The sequence below is a fragment of the Musa acuminata genome, chromosome BXJ3-9, assembly GCF_036884655.1.
Source record: "Musa acuminata AAA Group cultivar baxijiao chromosome BXJ3-9, Cavendish_Baxijiao_AAA, whole genome shotgun sequence".
Taxonomy (NCBI): domain Eukaryota; kingdom Viridiplantae; phylum Streptophyta; class Magnoliopsida; order Zingiberales; family Musaceae; genus Musa; species Musa acuminata.
The window spans coordinates 34,347,925-34,360,265 of NC_088357.1; positions in this window are offsets into that span (position 1 = coordinate 34,347,925).

Sequence of the window (12,341 nt, forward strand, 5' to 3'; positions counted from 1 at the left end):
ATTGAGGAATGCAGTTTTCACATCCATATGATAGATCTCATAATCATAGTATGCTGCAATAGCTAATAGAATTCGTATGGATTTTAGCATTGCTATGGGTGAGAAGGTTTCGTCGTAGTCAACACCTTACCTTTGACGATACCCCTTAGCCACTAGCCTTGCTTTATAGGTCTCTACATTTCCATCTACTCCGATCTTTTTCTTAAAGATCCACTTGCAACCGATAGGTACAATACCCTTGGGCACATCAACTAGATTCTAAACCCTGTTGGAGTACATGGAATCCATTTCAGAATTCATGACTTCTTGCCACTTCCCAGAGCCTATACTCAAAATAGCCTCCTCGTAGGTCTGAGGATCAATATCTTCAACATCCTGTAATGGACTTAGTTGGTTTTGCCTAAGTCGTGCGGCACCCTTGCGTGTCCATCCACAAAGGTCAGCCTCCCCGAAGCCTACCATGGTCCCTTAGGACCCACAAAAGAGAAAACTGTTGAATCTCGTATTTTGATGATGAAACCACTTGATATGTGTTTATAATTTAAACTGCATTTTGAGTGATGCAGTTCTACTCGATCAGGATTAGACAGTTAACGCAGGAGGAATTGACGTTACGCCGGAGGAGATCACATCAAGACATTGGACGGCAGAAGGCTTCGGACGTTGGGCATCGGGCCAAGGAGAGCGAAATTACGCCAAGGATATCGGTGTTGCGGAGGTCAACCGTCGATTGGGCAACAAGCCGCAAGAGAGGACGATGCACCGAAGAATCGGACGAAGCGCCAACCAATGACGTGCCGGGCAACAGAATGTCAATTCGCATTGTAATAATTGTCTAGATCGGAGTAGAGTTTTAGCTTGTGTGTGCAGGATTAACTACGATAACGACGAAGACATAAAGCAAAATAAAGTGTCAGAGTCAAGCACGAAGGATTCATTGCAAGTTTGAGAGTTCGATGGAAGTCCGAAGGTTCGTCGGGAATGTTGCCGGAACTAGCCGAGAATGAGTAGGGAGCTTGCCGAAGGGTTTTTCAGAAGCTCGCCAGAAGGTTCGTTGGAAGTTCGCGGAGCTCGCCGAGAAAGATCGGAGCTTGCCGAAGAAGCTCGTTGGAACTCGTCAATATCAAATCGTGAAGTCTAGGAGCTTGCCGGGAGTCCGCAGAATGGTTTCCGAGAGTTTATCGGAAAACCATCGGAAGTTCGCCGGAAGCTCGCCGGAAGAAGTCTTGACTTACGGACTTTGTAATAACTTAGAAAATGTCTTTAAATTCGTAGCTAGCATGTTACTTAGGGTTAGGATTAGGTGTTAATCCTATAAACCAAGTAGGGGCCAATTGGGCTCTAGTTCGGACTGGTTTGGGCCAATTTTGGAGCCCAACCAGTGAGCTGAAATAGTGTAGGCGGTGGCACCGCCTAGCACCCGAGAGCCAGGCGGTGGCACCGCCAGCATCGGGAACCAAAGATAATTCAAATTTTAGAGCCCAAATTTGAATCCTCTTGAGGCCTATAAATACCCCTCAAATCTCAGCTGAGATCACAACCTTTTGAAAAGCAATAGTTTGAGTTAAAAGCCTTAGAATAGTCTTTGCAAGCCTTGTTTTTCATATTGCTTAAGTGTTCACCTCCTCCCATCTTGTTGAAAAGAATTGTAAGAGTGTAAACCACTTGTAAAGGTTGTAAGAGGGGTATTAGTCCTTCCCCTACAAGAAATTTGCTAGTGGAAGTTGGAAGCCTCTTCGAAGAAGGCTTCGCAAGTGGATGTAAGTCATTTTGACCGAACCACTTTAAAAACTGCTACGTTATCTGGTTTGCATCCTACTCTTGCCATTTACATACTGCAAACTTCTCTACTTAGTTACTATGCTTCCATACGTTTCTAAGTTATCAAGCTTCTAAAATCGGTTTCCATTGATATTGCTTTTCATCGTACGAAAGATTTATCAAAACTGAAGTTTTAATCCATTGCACTAATTCACCCCCCCCTCTTAGTGTCGCTCCGATCCTAACAATTGGTATCAGAGCCCGGTATTTCTCATTTCGGATTTACACTTGAGAGAAATGGCTCTTCATGGCTTTCAAGAGGTTTTATCGGTTGTTCGTCCACCGTTGTTTAACGGATTGGACTACACTTATTGGAAAACTCGAATGAGAGTTTTCTTGATTTCTATGAATTTAGATTTATGGAATATCGTTGAAAATGAGTTTCAACTTTCCTCTAAACCGATGAACGAATGGTCGGATTTGGAAAAGAAGTATTTTTCTTTAAACGCAAAGGCTATGAATGCCTTATTTTACGCTTTGGACAAAAATGAGTTCAATCGGTTTTCAACGTGCGAAACGACTTTTGATATTTGGCGAACACTTGAAATCACGCACGAGGAAACTAGTAGAGTCAAAAACTCGAAAGTTAACATTTTATTGCATGATTTTGAGCTTTTTCGAATGCAACCAAGCAAGACTATAGGCGACATATACACCCGTTTCACGGATGTCGTCAATAATCTAAGAGCTCTTGGCAAATGTTTTTCGGATTTTGAACTCGTAAATAAGATTTTGCGTTCTCTTTCTAAGAAGTGGGATTCAAATGTAACTACAATACAAAAAGCTAAAAACCTAAACAACTTACCACTTAAAGAACTAATTGGTTCATTGATGACATATGAAATGGTGCACAATGCACATGATGAACATGATGAACAAAATCACCTTCCAAAGAACAGGAAGGATTTGAAACTTCGGACAAATGAATACCACTTGAGCGATGACTCAAGTGATGAGGACAATGTTGAACTTGAACTTCGAACACTAAATTTTAATAAGTTTATTAAACAAAAATCTAAAATAAATAATGAACTTGAATGGAGGAAGAGGCCAAAGAAGAGGAAGGCAACCAAGGATGAATAAAAAACTTCCAAAGGAGAAACGGCGAATTCGGCTTTGACGGGCTTCGACTACAAGGTGAGTTACTCAACTCTCTTGAATTATTTTGAAATTACTTGAAGTTTTTCATGAAGTGCTTAATTTAGATAATAGGAATAGGAAATAAAAAATTATTTTTTAAAAATCATATTATGTTTTTCTTTGTAGCATCTTTGAAAAATTAAAAATTTGATCATAAAAAGTATATTGCAAAAGTTTCATGCATGTTATGTTTTGAAATATTGAATGATGCAATATTAGGGATGATAATATGATATGTGATAATGCTTAGGATTAATCCATACATATGTATGTTGATGATTTTATGTCATGCATGAGTTTTTGAAGTAAATGTTGATTTGAAACTCTCATTTTGGATTAACATGTTTTTGGTTGAATCATTTTTATGACGAATTAAGATGACATTCTCATAACATATTAAGATGACATAGTGCATGTACATCTATGTATGAATTTCTTGATAGTCTTTTGATGTTAGATGTGGTATCATGATGTTTTATTTTTGATGTGTTTGGTCTTGACGGCTTTATGACGAAACTTATGTTTTGACTTTAAATGATGATACAATGTTTTCACAAAAAGACTTGAACACCCTCACATGAAATCAATTGTATGAAATGGAAATGAATTTTATATCCTATTGAGATTAATGAATTTATTTTACCAATCTTGTGAATCTCATGAAAATAAACATGATGAATATTTTGAAAATAAATGAGTGTATCATGCATTTGGTCTTAATGATTTCTCTTGAACATACTTTTTGAAATCATACTTGATAATGAATATCAAGATATTAAAAGGATGTTATCATGGAATCATGCTTGATAATTTATTTTACGAAATTTACCTTTCTATCTTGAATGTTGACATTTTTTTTAAAGCAAAGGCATGCTCATAAGAAGCAAATCACATTAATAGAAATTTATAAAAATGAAATGTAATCCTCTATCTTATTGATTTTTCAATAAATCTATGCTTGTCATATATGAATTTATTGAATGTAATTTTGAGGATGATTTCAGATTTGACAAATGCTTGATTCATATTTACGACATAAGATACATTTTAAATATGAATCATGCTTCAATCATGTTAAATGCTTCAATCATTTTCTATCTCTAGAGTTCTCGATTTTGATGAAATACAAGTGATAAATTCATTTATGATATCTTGTAAATCACTTGAATTATAAATAAGTTTTTTTTTAATGTATTAAAAGAATCACTTAAAAAGAAAATGCTTTTCCATCTTATCGAGATTAATGATTTCATGATATTGTGTGAATCTCGAAATTGAGTTTGATGAAATAGTAATAACATTATTCATGTTATGAATCTCAAAAATGATGATTTGATTATGATTTTTTTTTTTGAATTAACTTGAATGAAATTTTGTTTTAACCGAATCATGAACTTTCCTTTGACTTCTTGACTTAAGAATTTTGAAGAAACATGATGATTACTTGATATTTGATTCTTGAAATTTCTTGTAAAATGTGATCTTGATAAGAATGTTTCAATTTGCTTTTTGTGCTATATCTTTTCAAATGAATCATGAGCCTTGATATCATAATATAGAAATAACAAGATTTCTTTGCCTTGTATGTCTTGTGTGATGATTGTACATCAATTTGCTTTATTATGAATTATATGAATCTTGATCGTGAACTTGTTAAGAAGAATTTTAATGAACCATGAATCATATCTTTGGTATTCATGAATTGATCCTTATTGATATCTTTCATGAATTCTTTGTATATTTGGCTTGTTGAATGGTTGAAATTTTTAGCCATTGAGTTCTCCCTTCTTTTCGATAATGATAAAGGGGGAGTTAGTTTACTAGCCTGCATATTTCAAAGGAAGAAAAATTTGCTAGCTTGATTATTTCATTGAAAGAACTTATTATCATAAACACTACCAATGGATTACAAATCTTGCAATATAAAGAGAAGCAAACAATTGCTATTTCGAAAGAAGCAAAAAAAAATGCAAAACTTAGAAAACTTGAAATATAATTGCTCTTGCCATGCTTTGTATCAAAAATAGGTTGATATCCTTAAAAGCATCGCATTAAAGTTTTTAGTGTATCGCAATGTATCACATGTATCACAAATTAAAAATTTTGAGACTATTGTCATATCATGTTTAACAATTGATATCTTTCAATAATATGATAAATTATCATCTCATGATATATCACATAATTGTATCATGCTTTGCGATTGTATCATGTGATCTTTGATTCCATTTATAACTGCAAACTGCCTTCTGCACTTAGACGCAATCTACGTTTAGATGCAAACTGCGCTTAGACGCAAACTACGCTTAGACGCAATATGAGTTTAGACGTAAACTGCGCTTAGACGCAAACTATGTTTAGACGCAAACTGCGCTTAGACGCAATCTGCGCTTAGACGCAAACTGCGCTTAGATGCAAACTGCGCTTAGACGCAATCTAAGCTTAGACGCAATCTGCATTTAGACGCAAACTGCGTAAATTACGCTTAGACGCAAACTGTGTTTCGACGTAAACTGCACTTAATCATAAGTAATCTTAGAATTGGCTTTTGCATCAAAATAGTTTTTATCGAACGAACGCAACTTTCATTTTTAATCGCTGAAAGATTTCCGCTGCACTAATTCACCCCCCCCCTCTTAGTGCTCTCGATCCTAACAATATCATCAACATACTTCTCCCCCTTTGTCATCAACAAAAAGGAGAAGTACCACAATCAAGTGTTTGTTATATGGGTTTAACTCATTGCATGAAAAACATAATATTAAATTTTTATCATCATGCAATCTAGTAGTTTTACAACATTTTAGAACTTGCAAGCTAGCAATTTAGAGATGTTCAAGAAAGCAACTCTTGCTTCTTGAAATATATAAGTTTTATAAGCTAGCAAATTCAAATATATTCAAGTTGGCATATTTGCTTTTCTTGAGATAGGCACGATAGCACATTTTTGCATTTTCTTGACATTTCAAGCTAGCAATTATTGGTGATGTTCAAGATAGCAATTTCTTCTCTTTTGAGAAGTGCAATTTTTGCCTTTTTCTTGAATTGTGCTAGCAATCTATCTCCCCCTTTGTCATTGTCAAAAAGAAGGGAAAAACCCTTTACATCAATTTCTAAATCATGACAAAGGTAAGTAATCATTCTTATTTGTGCATCATTATAGTTTCAATGCACAAATTCATTAACATTACATTTCATTTTTTTATGCACGATACCGAAAAATCAATCATCATCATGAGCATATCAAATATGATATTCAAGCATTCATGATATATCATTTTGGCAACATAATCATAGATATTCAAACGATGGTATCTAAATGTCAGAATTCATTACATCCTATTATGCATGATCATTGACTCCTCATTTGTATTTCATGCATTATTTCATTTCATCTCATAAGCAATATCAAGAAGAGTTATTGGATGATGAGATAAATATTTTATGAATACACGGAATATCATAAGTGTTTCATGTATTCATATTATCACATGAAGCATATTATCATTTTTAAGATTCATAACATGAATAACATTATTACTATTTCATCAAAATCAATTTCGAGATTCACACAATATCATGAAATCATTAATCTTGATAAGATGGGAAAAGCATTTTCTTTTTAAGTGATTCTTTTAACACATCATAAAAAACTCATTCATAATTCAAGTGATTTACAAGATATCATAAATGAATTTATCACTTGTATTTCATCAAAATCGAGAACTCTAGAGATACAAAATGATTGAAGCATTTAACATGATTGATGCATGATTCATATTTAAAGTGTATCTTATGTCGTAAATACAAATCAAGCATTTGTCAAATCTGAAATCATCCTCAAAATTACATTCAATAAATTCATGTATGACAAGCATAGATTTATTGAAAAATTAATAAGATAGAGGATTACATTTCAAGTGTTCATCAATTGTAGCATTTCATCATATGGTAAGATATCAATGCGTAAAACTGAGAAGCAAGAATGTATATTTTGATGATTTTCATATTGCTTTTCAATGACGATATATGGCTTTTGTTTGGAAGGCTTGATATTTTTCATTGTCTTTGTTTGTTAAATATAATGTATGATTTTGACATAAGAATAGAGATTTGAGATTTTAAAGTTATACATGATGATTTTTGTGATTGATGGTTTTATGATGAAATTCATTTCACGATCCTAAACGTTGATGCATGTTTTCATTTGACATAAATGAAAAGGCATGCTAACATGAAATCGATCACTTAAGATGAAACACTTAAAAAAAAAAAAGGGGAGAAATATATGAATTGATGCTATAAACACTATGCTATGATTATCCCATGCTTGCATCATCAAACTCCTGGACTTTGCGACGATCCACTTGGCGAGTTCCAACGAGCTTCGCTTGGCAAGCTTCTGGACTTCTCGGATCTGTTCTCGCAGAACCTCCGACGACCGTCCGAACTTCCGTCGAACTCTCGAACTCCCAACGTGATCATGATCTTGACTCCGGCGCAACTCCTGCTGCTTGTCTAACTTTCATCGTAGTTAATCCTGCACACTTATCTCAACACATAGATTAGACAACAAATGACAATTGATTTCATCATCAAAATCCGAGATTCAACACTTGCCAAGTCAATTGTTAGGATCGAGAGCACTAAGAGGGAGGGGGGGGGGGGGGGGGGGGGGGTGAATTAGTGCAGCGGAAATCTTTCAGCGATTAAAAACGAAAGCTGCGTTCGTTCGATAAAAACTATTTTGATGCAAAAGCCAATTCTAAGATTACTTATGATTAAGTGTAGTTTACGTCGAAACACAGTTTGCGTCTAAGCGCAATTTACGCAGTTTGCGTCTAAATGCAGTTTGCGTCTAAATGCAGATTGCGTCTAAGCTTAGATTGCGTCTAAGCGCAGTTTGCATCTAAGCGCAGTTTACGTCTAAGCGCAGATTGCGTCTAAGCGCAGTTTGCATCTAAACACAGTTTGCGTCTAAGCGCAGTTTACGTCTAAACTCATATTGCGTCTAAGCGCAGTTTGCGTCTAAGCGCAGTTTGCGTCTAAACGCAGATTACGTCTAAGTGCAGAAGGCAGTTTGCAGTTATAAATGGAATCAAAACGTAAACGTAAACTGCAAAGAAACTCGTTCGTAAAAGCGCAGAGAGCAGTAGCTATGTAGGAGGTTTGCAGTAATGATAAAGTGCTCAAAATAAAAGCAAACCAGAGATTTAGAGTGGTTCGGTCAGTCTTGACCTACTCCACTTTTGGCTTCCTCCACCGACGAGGTCACCGACGTCAACTAGAGGCCTTCCTTCAATAGGCGAAGGCCAACTACCCTTTTACAGTTTCACTCCTTTTGACGGGCTCAGGAGACAACCCTTACAGAACCTTTCTCTCCTCTCTTTACAACTCAAGACTTGAAGAACAGAAAGAGGAGAACTTTTGGACTTAACACAAATTTGAGCTCTTAGAATCACAGAAAAGATCAAGAATTTGGTGTAGTTCTATATCTTTTCAGTGCTGAATGGGTGGGGTATTTATAGGCCCCAACCCAGTTCAAATTTGGAGCTCAAAACGATCAAATCCCGGAATTCCGGGATCAGGCGGTTGCACCTCCTGACTGGAGCGGTTGCATCGCCTGGTAGAGCTCGAAGACTGAGCCTCTAGGCGGTGCCACCTCTGTCAGGGGCGGTTGCACCTCTCTGCCAGAGCTCGAAGACCGAGCTCAAGCGGTTGCACCGCCTGACTGGAGAGGTTGCACCGCCTGGCAGAGCTCGAAACTTGAGCTCTGGCGGTGCTATCTCCTGAGAGAGAAGGTTGCACCGCCCAGTCTCGCTCGGAGACTAAGCCCTGGGCGGTTGCACCTCTTGGCTGGGGCGATTGCACCTCCCAGCTTTGTTGGGAGAACCTCTCCTGGGTGGTGCCACCTCTGACCCTGGCGGTGCCACCTCTTTCACTATTTCAGCTCACTTGGTTTGGCTCCAAACTTGGCCCAAACCAGTCCGAACTTGGGCCTAATTGGCCCCTACTTGGGTTATAGGATTAACACCTAATCTTAACCCTAATTTACATGCTAACTATGATTTTAAAGACATTTTCTAAGCTATTACAAAGTCCGCAAGTCAAGACTTCTTCTGGCGAGCTTCCGGCAAACTTCCAGTGGTCTTCCGATGAACTCTCGGAAACCATTCTGCGGACTCCCGGCAAGCTCCTAGACTTCACGATTTGATCTTAGCGAGTTCCAATGAGCTTCTTCGGCAAGCTCCGATCTTTCTCGGCGAGCTCCGCGAACTTCCAACGAACCTTCCGGCGAGCTTCCGAAAATCCTTCGGCAAGCTCCCAACTCATTCTCGGCTAGTTCCGGTAGCATTCCCGATGAACCTTCGGACTTCCGTCGAATTCTCAAACTTGCAACAAATCCTTCGCGCTTGACTCCGACACTTTGTTTCGCTTTATGTCTTCATCGTTATCATAGTTAATCCTGCACAATTAAAGCAAAACTTTGATTGAGACAATTAATCCTAAGCAATTAACCAAGTTGTCCGGCATGTCATTGGTCCCTCGACGCTTCGTTTGATTCTTCGGCGCATCGTCCTCTCCTGCGGCCTATTGCCCAATCGGCTAGTTGACTCCGCAACTCCGATATCCTTGGCACAATAACCGCTCTTCTTGGCCCGATGCCCGAAGCCTTCTGTCGATACGTCGACCGATCTACCGGCCCGACGTCCAATCTTCTGACATGTTCCTCCGGCACAACATGATTTTCCTGCTTTAATTGTCTCATCCTGATCAAAGCATCCTGCGTCACTCAAAACGCATATTAAATCATAAACATATATCAAGTAGTTTTATTATCAAAATACGAGATTCAACAGATATGACATGTGATGCATAAGTTTATGCATATGTTCATGATGATGTGTTGCAAGTATTCATGATGAATATTGCAATGACTTGAATTATGTTTGAATTCAAGGTTCTATCAATATGGCATATTGATAGGGGGAGTTTGTTTAAACTCCGGGAGTTAAGGTTAACTCCGTCATCAAGTGGTTGTCATCATCAAAAAGGGGGAGATTGTTGAATCTCGTATTTTGATGATGAAACCACTTGATATGTATTTATAATTTAAATTGCATTTTGAGTGATGCAGGTCTACTCGATCAGGATTAGACAATTAACGCAGGAGGAATTGACGTTGCGCCGGAGGAGATCACATCAAGACATTGGACGGCAGAAGGCTTCGGACGTCGGGCATCGGGCCAAGGAGAGCGAAATTGCGCCAAGGATATCGGGGTTGAGAGGTCAATCGCCGATTAGGCAACAAGCCGCAAGAGAGGACGATGCACCAAAGAATCGGAAGAAGCGCCAACCAATGACGTGTCGGGCAACAGAATGTCAATTCGCGTTGTAATAATTGTCTAGATCGGAGTAGAGTTTTAGCTTGTGTGTGCAGGATTAATTACGATAACGACGAAGAAATAAAGCAAAACAAAGTGTCGGAGTCAAGCACGAAGGATTCATTGCGAGTTTGAGAGTTCGATGGAAGTCCGAAGGTTCGTCGGGAATGCTGCCGGAACTAGCCGAGAATGAGTAGGGAGCTTGCCGAAGGGTTTTTCAGAAGCTCGCCGGAAGGTTCGTTGGAAGTTCGCGGAGCTCGCCGAGAAAGATCGGAGCTTGCCGAAGAAGCTCGTTGGAACTCGTCAATATCAAATCGTGAAGTCTAGGAGCTTGCCGGGAGTCCGCAGAATGGTTTCCGAGAGTTTATTGGAAAACCGTCGGAAGTTCGCCGGAAGCTCGCTGGAAGAAGTCTTGACTTACGGACTTTGTAATAGCTTAGAAAATGTCTTTAAATTCGTAGTTAGCATGTTACTTAGGGTTAAGATTAGGTGTTAATCCTATAAACCAAGTAGGGGCCAATTGGGCTCTAGTTCGAACTGGTTTGGGCCAATTTTGGAGCCCAACCAGTGAGCTGAAATAGTGTAGGCGGTGGCATCGCCAGATTTGGTGGTGGCACCGCCTAGCACCCGAGAGCCAGGCGGTGGCACCGCCAGCATCGGGAACCAAAGAGAATTCAAATTTTGGAGCCCAAATTTGAATCCTCTTGAGGCCTATAAATACCCCTCAAATCTCAGCTGAGATCACAACCGTTTGAAAAGCAATAGTTTGAGTTAAGAGCCTTAGAATAGTCTTTGCAAGCCTTGTTTTTCATATTGCTTAAGTGTTCACCTCCTCCCATCTTGTTGAAAAGAATTGTAAGAGTGTGAACCACTTGTAAAGGTTGTAAGAGGGGTATTAGTCCTTCCCCTATAAGAAATTTGGTAGTGGAAGTTGGAAGCCTCTTCGAAGAAGGCTTCGCAAGTGGATGTAGGTCATTTTGACCGAACCACTTTAAAAACTACTACGTTATCTGGTTTGCATCCTACTCTTGCCATTTACATACTGCAAACTTCTCTACTTAGTTACTATGCTTCCATACGTTTCTAAGTTATCAAGCTTCTAAAATCGGTTTCCATTGATATTGTTTTTCATCGTACGAAAGATTTATTAAAACCAAAGTTTTAATCCGCTGCACTAATTCACCCCCCCCTCTTAGTGTCACTCCGATCCTAACAAAAACGAGTTAGAGAAAACGCCTCACTCGAGATCCACAAGCAAACATTTATGAAAACACTTTATAGACAATGCAAATTACAAACAAACTTTACAAGCTCTAAACAGTTGCACAACAAAGGGTTAAAATGGTCCATTACAGACCGAAAATCTCTCACAAGTGTCCACATGACACAACCTTTATTTACAAGCCTAAAGCAGCCACCAACCCAACTAAAATGAGACTATTAATCCTTCGGCCATCCCTCTATATACTGTGCAAAGCATGCATATACCAAAAGATACGGACATCCATAAGCATTATATCAAACATCCTGTTTAGAAGTTTGTCCGTGATATTCTCCCCCACTTATTCCTTCGACGTTCTCTTCGAAGCCTTTGTCGACACTACAACTCCTTACCTTTATTGAGTCTTCAATCTTCTACTCCAGTTGCAATGCGCCTCCCGGCTCCCAGCTACTCTCCGCTACTGTTTTTGAGTAGTCGAACCTTTGATCTGCCATGCTGCATCAACTCGCCAATAACTCTAACTCTAGTGTGGGGTTGGCTGAGTTGTGTTGATCCCTGTTGGTTCCTGCAGATCCTCTAGATGAAGGAAAATACCATCCTTACTATGTGCTAGTCTCTCAAATGCCTCATGCTGCTTGAACTAGGTGGATGCTTATTGGAGTTTTAACGAGCATCGCCTCACAAACTTCTGAATTTTGGGTCCTTCCTCCACAAAATTTGCCCATTAACTCTTCTTTCACTTAGTTATCACTTCCAAGTAGATTCACATCACT